General features: G+C 48.7%; 6 non-coding genes across 6 annotated transcripts; all 6 read left to right on the forward strand.

The window, feature by feature from the left end:
* Positions 1 to 1,272: 1,272 nt before the first annotated feature.
* Positions 1,273 to 1,345, forward strand: TRNAV-CAC (transfer RNA valine (anticodon CAC)). Its single transcript has one exon. It is a non-coding gene; the product is annotated as a tRNA-Val (tRNA).
* A 3,040-nt stretch (positions 1,346 to 4,385) lies between these two features.
* Positions 4,386 to 4,457, forward strand: TRNAP-AGG (transfer RNA proline (anticodon AGG)). The gene has a single exon. It is a non-coding gene; the product is annotated as a tRNA-Pro (tRNA).
* Positions 4,458 to 4,845: 388 nt separating this feature from the next.
* On the forward strand, positions 4,846 to 4,918 carry TRNAV-CAC (transfer RNA valine (anticodon CAC)). The gene has a single exon. It is a non-coding gene; the product is annotated as a tRNA-Val (tRNA).
* Positions 4,919 to 5,225: 307 nt separating this feature from the next.
* On the forward strand, positions 5,226 to 5,337 carry TRNAL-CAA (transfer RNA leucine (anticodon CAA)). Its single transcript has 2 exons — positions 5,226 to 5,263; positions 5,292 to 5,337. It is a non-coding gene; the product is annotated as a tRNA-Leu (tRNA).
* A 2,620-nt stretch (positions 5,338 to 7,957) lies between these two features.
* TRNAP-AGG (transfer RNA proline (anticodon AGG)) lies at positions 7,958 to 8,029 on the forward strand. The gene has a single exon. It is a non-coding gene; the product is annotated as a tRNA-Pro (tRNA).
* A 388-nt stretch (positions 8,030 to 8,417) lies between these two features.
* TRNAV-CAC (transfer RNA valine (anticodon CAC)) lies at positions 8,418 to 8,490 on the forward strand. Its single transcript has one exon. It is a non-coding gene; the product is annotated as a tRNA-Val (tRNA).
* Positions 8,491 to 9,636: the final 1,146 nt, after the last annotated feature.

Here is a 9,636-nt window from a genome sequence, read left to right on the forward strand (position 1 = left end):
TCGCCACCGGAGCATCACTTTTAGTGACGCCCCGGTGGCACTATGCACTGCGCGGTATTTACAAGATGGCGTTCAGCCACTTTTTGTGGCTTAACACCACCTTGTAAATACGGCCCCTTAGCACGCAGCGCGTTCCCTGGAAGGGGCGTGCAATGGGTGTTGTTGGGAGTGTGCCACAGCAACACCATAGCATTTTGATGCTGCTCCAGATTTAGGAGTTGGCGTAAATCTGCGTCAGCACCAAAATCCAACGCCATCCCAGGGGTGTCGTTAGAGTGGCGCACTGAGGAGAAATGTTTTCATTTCTCCTTGTTTTTGCTCTTTCTATGTGTGATGCATTCTGCAGCACACATAAAAGTAAGAGCAAATCACCATTGAAGATTTTTTTTTTGGGCAGGAAGGTGTCCCTTCCTGCACAAAAACAATTTCCCCCTCAACGCAGTCATCCTTGTACCATGGTGCAAGAACGGCTGCGTTGGCGCTCAGCAGCTAATTTAGAGCTGATGCAGGGGGAAGTACAGGGGTGCGCTGTATTCTAATAAATACGGCGCTTCCCTGCATTTTGAAAATGACGGCGCGTGGGGCTTGCAAATTTGGCACAGCGTCGCGCTTAGTCATTTTCTTGTAAATCTGGGCCAAAATGTCTAAAGGATAGAGGCTTTTTATGTCATGTTCGATGAAGACCATGCAAATGACTCTAGTCGTACTGCAGAAGAGAGCACCATGTGCAGTTTCTTGCTTTGGGATGTAGTCTCCCACTCTCTGTCACCAACCCTCCGAGCAGGGTCGGAGCCGTTGCTTTTCTGTGCCCAGGCTCGTTGGTCTAGGGGTATGATTCTAGCTTAGGGTGCGAGAGGTCCCGGGTTCAAATCCTGGACGAGCCCATTTTAGCGGAAAACAATCAAATCCTGCTCAAAATACACAACCCCTCAACATTTCTCATTCCACTCGAAGCATTGTTGCGCAAAACATATTTTTTGCCTCAGGCGAAAAATGGATTACAATGCCTTGGCTTCCTTCCTGCTTGCTCTCAGTGCGCCCTGTGTGATGATTTCACAGGCTCTCCTTCCTGGCATTTAGGCATCAGATATTTGTCTGTCTCTGCCCGCAGCTGTGGGATTTTTCAGGACGTCTGAGTGTATGCATGCTGGCTGACACCGCTGCAATTTTCACACTTACCCCTCGCATTCCGAGCAACTGCTGATAAAGTATAGAGGAAATCGTGCAAACATATGAGGGGAACTGTGCTCCTTCAGTCAAACCAGCAAGCTTGTTTCTGTAGTGTAGTGGTTATCACATTCGCCTCACACGCGAAAGATCCCCGGTTCGAGACCGGGCAGAAACACTTGGCAGCAGCAGCTTTTGTGTTTGCTCCCTAAAACCTCAGTCTCTCTCAATGCACACTTAGACAGAAATGACCTTTAAAAACTTGTGACCTGTGTAAAACGTGCTTTACTATTGCAGGACGCTAAAAAGTTATCTGCATCCCTCGGTGGTCGTGCATGTGCATTGTTTCTTGTTCTGTTTTTTTTTTTTTTTCTTGGCCATGTTATATTGTGGGGCCTTTAAAGCTGTGACTTTGATAGGAACATTGCAAGCGGCAAAATCAACAAGTGCAGACTGAAGAGTCCGACCTGCACACTCTTTTGGCTGTCAGGATGGCCGAGTGGTCTAAGGCGCCTGACTCAAGAGAGCTTGATCTTCAGTGAAGCTGAGCCTTCTGGTCTCTTCATGGAGGCGTGGGTTCAAATCCCACTTCTGACAGGTGTATTTTCTTCCCTTAAATATTGCTCTGCTTGCAGAGCCAGCTCCTCACACCACTATCTTTGGAAGCTGCTGTGGCATGTGAGGAGAAATCCACCAACCCATCGGCTGGGCCCTCAATCAAAATTCTGTGTATTACTGGAAGGGGCGTCTCAGGCACACCTTCTGTTAGAGCTGCACTTTATGACAGTAACTACCATGCTGGTTTCTACTTAAGCAGTTGATTCTATCGTTTGAAGTGAGGCTCTCCTGCCACCTTTTGGGCAAAGAAGACACTGCCCCTGCAACAACACAGGCAGACAAGCTCAAACTAGGTTTCTTGGTTAGGTGGGCGGAGCATATTGGCAATGGTGCCTCCTCGTGACTTGCAATTTACATGAAGAAGACAGAGAGGCAGCTGGGAGTAGGCAGTACCCATGAACCCCTGAACACTGTCTTGCGACTAGCACACAATTCTGAAATGAGGCGGGGGAAAGGAGGTGATTTCCCCATCAAGGGCCATTCCGGGAAATCAGCCACCCTGCGTCTCCCAGGTGAGTGTTTCAGGCCTATGAGCCACTAATATAAATCTCGCCTGATCGAGCGCTGATCGAGCAAGTGTGCTTGAATCCAAGAGGCATGCTCCTCTGGCTCAAGAGCTAGCAGGCCCTTCAGTGCTTCTGGTTGGGAAGTCTAAGGTGCAAGGGTCCATGACTTGCAGCGGGTTACAACTACCAGAAAGAGTCTGCTTTTCACATCAGTGCCCTAGTTCAGCTCACTGGCACAGGGCATTTTGACTACCTCTTGCCTTGCTAGAGACAAACAAAAAATCCTTGACAGAAAACATCAATTGCTATGGCACGCTTAGAGAGAGAGAGCCTCCAAATGGCCCTGCTTTTCGGAAAGACGCTTCAGAAGATGTTTCAAATGACTATGCAGCGGCAGTCTAGTTGGTATAGGGGTATGATTCTCGCTTCGGGTGTGAGAGGACCTCGGTTCAAATCCCAGACAAACCCCTACCTTTATAGGTTCAGTCTGTGTTTTAAACAGGAGTATTTCTGCTTTTCACTCTTGTAAGATGTCATGTTGCAATGCAATGCATGCTTTATACTGGCGTCGAGACGGTTCAGCATCATGAAGGTATGCGAGATTTCTTTGCAACTGCTTTTCTGTGCTGGAGCAGCAGTGCTCGTAGGAACATTAAATGCACAGTGCTTCTCCATGGTAATTTCGGGTCCAGTTCTGAAATCACCTCTTGGAATGAAAGTGATCCCAGTTCCTTTCTTCCAAGGGAAGGGATCGTGTTCCGGAAGGCTCAGCTTTGAGCGTCATGAACATTGGCCCTCATCCTTGCATCCCAGTCCAATGCATAGCCACATAAAGCAAGCAGGTGTGTCTGTTTCCATAGTGTGGTGGTTCCAGTACAATGCATAGCCACATGAAGCAAGCCGGCAAGTGTGTCTGTTTGTGTAGTGTAGTGGTTATCATGCGCACCTCACATGCGAAAGGTCCATGGTTCGAGTCGCTGGGCTTTTTCACAGTATTTGCATTTCCTGCCTCACCTGACAGGCAAGCTGAGATAAAAGAGACTGTGTCTATCCCTCACCATCGTGAGGTACTACGCTCCTGGGGCATCTGTCACAGCTCACCAAGAGGAGTTGCGCCAGCTTACGGCAGTCAGTTGCTCACTGTTTGACCTTTGCAATGAAGCCTGAGCCTACAGCATTCATGCCAGCCAAGGAAGGAAGGTACGAGAGCGAAAATAGCTTTCCAGCCCTCACCAAGAACACACACCTTGAGCAAATAAAGTGCCAGACTTACAAGGCCCTATCGCCACCGGAGCATCACTTTTAGTGACGCCCCGGTGGCACTATGCACTGCGCGGTATTTACAAGATGGCGTCCAGCCACTTTTTGTGGCTTAACACCACCTTGTAAATACGGCCCCTTAGCACGCAGCGCATTCCCTGGAAGGGGCGTGCAATGGGTGTTGTTGGGAGTGTGCCACAGCAACACCATAGCATTTTGATGCTGCTCCAGATTTAGGAGTTGGCGTAAATCTGCGTCAGCGCCAAAATCCAACGCCATCCCAGGGGTGTCGTTAGAGTGGCGCACTGAGGAGAAATGTTTCCATTTCTCCTTGTTTTTGCTCTTTCTATGTGTGATGCATTCTGCAGCACACATAGAAGTAAGAGCAAATCACCATTGAAGATTTTTTTTTTGGGCAGGAAGGTGTCCCTTCCTGCACAAAAACAATTTCCCCCTCAACGCAGTCATCCTTGTACCATGGTGCAAGAATGGCTGCGTTGGCGCTCAGCAGCTAATTTAGAGCTGGCGCAGGGGGAAGCACAGGGGTGCGCTGTATTCTACTAAATACGGCGCATCCCTGCATTTTGGAAATGACGGCGCGTGGGGCTTGCAAATTTGGCACAGCGTCGCGCTTAGTCATTTTCTTGTAAATCTGGGCCAAAATGTCTAAAGGATAGAGGCTTTTTATGTCATGTTCGATGAAGACCATGCAAATGACTCTAGTCGTACTGCAGAAGAGAGCACCATGTGCAGTTTCTTGCTTTGGGATGTAGTCTCCCACTCTCTGTCACCAACCCTCCGAGCAGGGTCGGAGCCGTTGCATTTCTGTGCCCAGGCTCGTTGGTTTAGGGGTATGATTCTCGCTTAGGGTGCGAGAGGTCCCGGGTTCAAATCCCGGACGAGCCCATTTTAGCGGAAAACAATAAAATCCTGCTCAAAATACAAAACCCCTCAACATTTCTCATTCCACTCGAAGCATTGTTGCGCAAAACATATTTTTTGCCTCAGGCGAAAAATGGATTACAATGCCTTGGCTTCCTTCCTGCTTGCTCTCAGTGCGCCCTGTGTGATGATTTCACAGGCTCTCCTTCCTGGCAATTAGGCATCAGATATTTGTCTGTCTCTGCCCGCAGCTGTGGGATTTTTCAGGACGTCTGAGTGTATGCATGCTGGCTGACACCGCTGCAATTTTCACACTTACCCCTCGCATTCCGAGCAACTGCTGATAAAGTATAGAGGAAATTGTGCAAACATATGAGGGGAACTGTGCTCCTTCAGTCAAACCAGCAAGCTTGTTTCTGTAGTGTAGTGGTTATCACGTTCGCCTCACACGCGAAAGGTCCCTGGTTCGAGACCGGGCAGAAACATTTGGCAGCAGCAGCTTTTGTGTTTGCTCCCTAATACCTCAGTCTCTCTCAATGCACACTTAGACAGAAATGACCTTTAAAAACTTGTGACCTGTGTAAAACGTGCTTTACTATTGCAGGACGCTAAAAAGTTATCTGCATCCCTCGGTGGTCGTGCATGTGCATTGTTTCTTGTTCTGTTTTCTTTTTTTTTTCTTGGCCATGTTATATTGTGGGGCCTTTAAAGCTGTGACTTTGATAGGAACATTGCAAGCGGCAAAATCAACAAGTGCAGACTGAAGAGTCCGACCTGCACACTGTTTTGGCTGTCAGGATGGCCGAGTGGTCTAAGGCGCCAGACTCAAGAGAGCTTGATCTTCAATGAAGCTGAGCCTTCTGGTCTCTTCATGGAGGCGTGGGTTCAAATCCCACTTCTGACAGGTGTATTTTCTTCCCTTAAATCTTGCTCTGCTTGCAGAGCCAGTTCCTCACACCACTATCTTTGGAAGCTGCTGTGGCATGTGAGGAGAAATCCACCAACCCATCGGCTGGGCCCTCAATCAAAATTCTGTGTATTACTGGAAGGGGCGTCTCAGGCACACCTTCTGTTAGAACTGCACTTTATGACAGTAACTACCATGCTGGTTTCTACTTAAGCAGTTGATTCTATCGTTTGAAGTGAGGCTCTCCTGCCACCTTTTGGGCAAAGAAGACACTGCCCCTGCAACAACACAGGCAGACAAGCTCAAACTAGGTTTCTTGGTTAGGTGGGCGGAGCATATTGGCAATGGTGCCTCCTCGTGACTTGCAATTTACATGAAGAAGACAGAGAGGCAGCTGGGAGTAGGCAGTACCCATGAACCCCTGAACACTGTCTTGCGACTAGCACACAATTCTGAAATGAGGCGGGGGAAAGGAGGTGATTTCCCCATCAAGGGCCATTCCGGGAAATCAGCCACCCTGCGTCTCCCAGGTGAGTGTTTCAGGCCTATGAGCCACTAATATAAATCTCGCCTGATCGAGCGCTGATCGAGCAAGTGTGCTTGAATCCAAGAGGCATGCTCCTCTGGCTCAAGAGCTAGCAGGCCCTTCAGTGCTTCTGGTTGGGAAGTCTAAGGTGCAAGGGTCCATGACTTGCAGCGGGTTAAAACTACCAGAAAGGGTCTGCTTTTCACATCAGTGCCCTAGTTCAGCTCACTGGCACAGGGCATTTTGACTACCTCTTGCCTTGCTAGAGACAAACAAAAAATCCTTGACAGAAAACATCAATTGCTATGGCACGCTTAGAGAGAGAGAGCCTCCAAATGGCCCTGCTTTTCGGAAAGACGCTTCAGAAGATGTTTCAAATGACTATGCAGCGGCAGTCTAGTTGGTATAGGGGTATGATTCTCGCTTCGGGTGTGAGAGGACCTCGGTTCAAATCCCAGACAAACCCCTACCTTTATAGGTTCAGTCTGTGTTTTAAACAGGAGTATTTCTGCTTTTCACTCTTGTAAGATGTCATGTTGCAATGCAATACATGCTTTATACTGGCGTCGAGACGGTTCAGCATCATGAAGGTATGCGAGATTTCTTTGCAACTGCTTTTCTGTGCTGGAGCAGCAGTGCTCGTAGGAACATTAAATGCACAGTGCTTCTCCATGGTAATTTCGGGTCCAGTTCTGAAATCACCTCTTGGAATGAAAGTGATCCCAGTTCCTTTCTTCCAAGGGAAGAGATCGTGTTCCGGAAGGCTCAGCTTTGAGCGTCATGAACATTGGCCCTCATCCTTGCATCCCAGTCCAATGCATAGCCACATAAAGCAAGCAGGTGTGTCTGTTTCCATAGTGTGGTGGTTCCAGTAAAATGCATAGCCACATGAAGCAAGCTGACAAGTGTGTATGTTTGTGTAGTGTAGTGGTTATCATGCGCACCTCACATGCGAAAAGTCCCTGGTTCGAGTCGCTGGGCTTTTTCACAGTATTTGCATTTCCTGCCTCACCTGACAGGCAAGCTGAGATAAAAGAGACTGTGTCTATCCCTCACCATCGTGAGGTACTACGCTCCTGGGGCATCTGTCACAGCTCACCAAGAGGAGTTGCGCCAGCTTACGGCAGTCAGTTGCTCACTGTTTGACCTTTGCAATGAAGCCTGAGCCTACAGCATTCAAGCCAGCCAAGGAAGGAAGGTACGAGAGCGAAAATAGCTTTCCTGCCCTCACCAAGAACACACACCTTGAGCAAATAAAGTGCCAGACTTACAAGGCCCTATCGCCACCGGAGCATCACTTTTAGTGACGCCCCGGTGGCACTATGCACTGCGCGGTATTTACAAGATGGGGTTCAGCCACTTTTTGTGGCTTAACACCACCTTGTAAATACGGCCCCTTAGCACGCAGCGCGTTCCCTGGAAGGGGCGTGCAATGGGTGTTGTTGGGAGTGTGCCACAGCAACACCATAGCATTTTGATGCTGCTCCAGATTTAGGAGTTGGCGTAAATCTGCGTCAGCACCAAAATCCAACGCCATCCCAGGGGTGTCGTTAGAGTGGCGCACTGAGGAGAAATGTTTTCATTTCTCCTTGTTTTTGCTCTTTCTATGTGTGATGCATTCTGCAGCACACATAGAAGTAAGAGCAAATCACCATTGAAGATTTTTTTTTTGGGCAGGAAGGTGTCCCTTCCTGCACAAAAACAATTTCCTCCTCAACGCAGTCATCCTTGTACCATGGTGCAAGAACGGCTGCGTTGGCGCTCAGCAGCTAATTTAGAGCTGGCGCAGGGGGAAGCACAGGGGTGCGCTGTATTCTACTAAATACGGCGCTTCCCTGCATTTTGAAAATGACGGCGCGTGGGGCTTGCAAATTTGGCACAGCGTCGCGCTTAGTCATTTTCTTGTAAATCTGGGCCAAAATGTCTAAAGGATAGAGGCTTTTTATGTCATGTTCGATGAAGACCATGCAAATGACTCTAGTCGTACTGCAGAAGAGAGCACCATGTGCAGTTTCTTGCTTTGGGATGTAGTCTCCCACTCTCTGTCACAACCCTCCGAGCAGGGTCGGAGCCGTTGCATTTCTGTGCCCAGGCTCGTTGGTCTAGGGGTATGATTCTCGCTTAGGGTGCGAGAGGTCCCGGGTTCAAATCCCGGACGAGCCCATTTTAGCGGAAAACAATCAAATCCTGCTCAAAATACACAACCCCTCAACATTTCTCATTCCACTCGAAGCATTGTTGCGCAAAACATATTTTTTGCCTCAGGCGAAAAATGGATTACAATGCCTTGGCTTCCTTCCTGCTTGCTCTCAGTGCGCCCTGTGTGATGATTTCACAGGCTCTCCTTCCTGGCATTTAGGCATCAGATATTTGTCTGTCTCTGCCCGCAGCTGTGGGATTTTTCAGGACGTCTGAGTGTATGCATGCTGGCTGACACCGCTGCAATTTTCACACTTACCCCTCGCATTCCGAGCAACTGTTGATAAAGTATAGAGGAAATCGTGCAAACATATGAGGGGAACTGTGCTCCTTCAGTCAAACCAGCAAGCTTGTTTCTGTAGTGTAGTGGTTATCACGTTCGCCTCACACGCGAAAGGTCCCCGGTTCGAGACCGGGCGGAAACACTTGGCAGCAGCAGCTTTTGTGTTTGCTCCCTAAAACCTCAGTCTCTCTCAATGCACACTTAGACAGAAATTACCTTTAAAAACTTGTGACCTGTGTAAAACGTGCTTTACTATTGCAGGACGCTAAAAAGTTATCTGCATCCCTCGGTGGTCGTGCATGTGCATTGTTTCTTGTTCTGTTTTTTTTTTTTTTTCTTGGCCATGTTATATTGTGGGGCCTTTAAAGCTGTGACTTTGATAGGAACATTGCAAGCGGCAAAATCAACAAGTGCAGACTGAAGAGTCCGACCTGCACACTGTTTTGGCTGTCAGGATGGCCGAGTGGTCTAAGGCGCCAGACTCAAGAGAGATTGATCTTCAGTGAAGCTGAGCCTTCTGGTCTCTTCATGGAGGCGTGGGTTCAAATCCCAATTCTGACAGGTGTATTTTCTTCCCTTAAATCTTGCTCTGCTTGCAGAGCCAGCTCCTCACACCACTATCTTTGGAAGCTGCTGTGGCATGTGAGGAGAAATCCACCAACCCATCGGCTGGGCCCTCAATCAAAATTCCGTGTATTACTGGAAGGGGCGTCTCAGGCACACCTTCTGTTAGAGCTGCACTTTATGACAGTAACTACCATGCTGGTTTCTACTTAAGCAGTTGATTCTATCGTTTGAAGTGAGGTTCTCCTGCCACCTTTTGGGAAAAGAAGACACTGCCCCTGCAACAACACAGGCAGACAAGCTCAAACTGGGTTTCTTGGTTAGGTGGGCGGAGCATATTGGCAATGGTGCCTCCTCGTGACTTGCAATTTACATGAAGAAGACAGAGAGGCAGCTGGGAGTAGGCAGTACCCATGAACCCCTGAACACTGTCATGCGACTAGCACACAATTCTGAAATGAGGCGGGGGAAAGGAGGTGATTTCCCCATCAAGGGCCATTCCGGGAAATCAGCCACCCTGCGTCTCCCAGGTGAGTGTTTCAGGCCTATGAGCCACTAATATAAATCTCGCCTGATCGAGCGCTGATCGAGCAAGTGTGCTTGAATCCAAGAGGCATGCTCCTCTGGCTCAAGAGCTAGCAGGCCCTTCAGTGCTTCTGGTTGGGAAGTCTAAGGTGCAAGGGTCCATGACTTGCAGCGGGTTACAACTACCAGAAAGGGTCTG

Source organism: Pleurodeles waltl, unplaced genomic scaffold (genome assembly GCF_031143425.1).
Source record: "Pleurodeles waltl isolate 20211129_DDA unplaced genomic scaffold, aPleWal1.hap1.20221129 scaffold_91, whole genome shotgun sequence".
In the NCBI taxonomy this organism is placed as follows: domain Eukaryota; kingdom Metazoa; phylum Chordata; class Amphibia; order Caudata; family Salamandridae; genus Pleurodeles; species Pleurodeles waltl.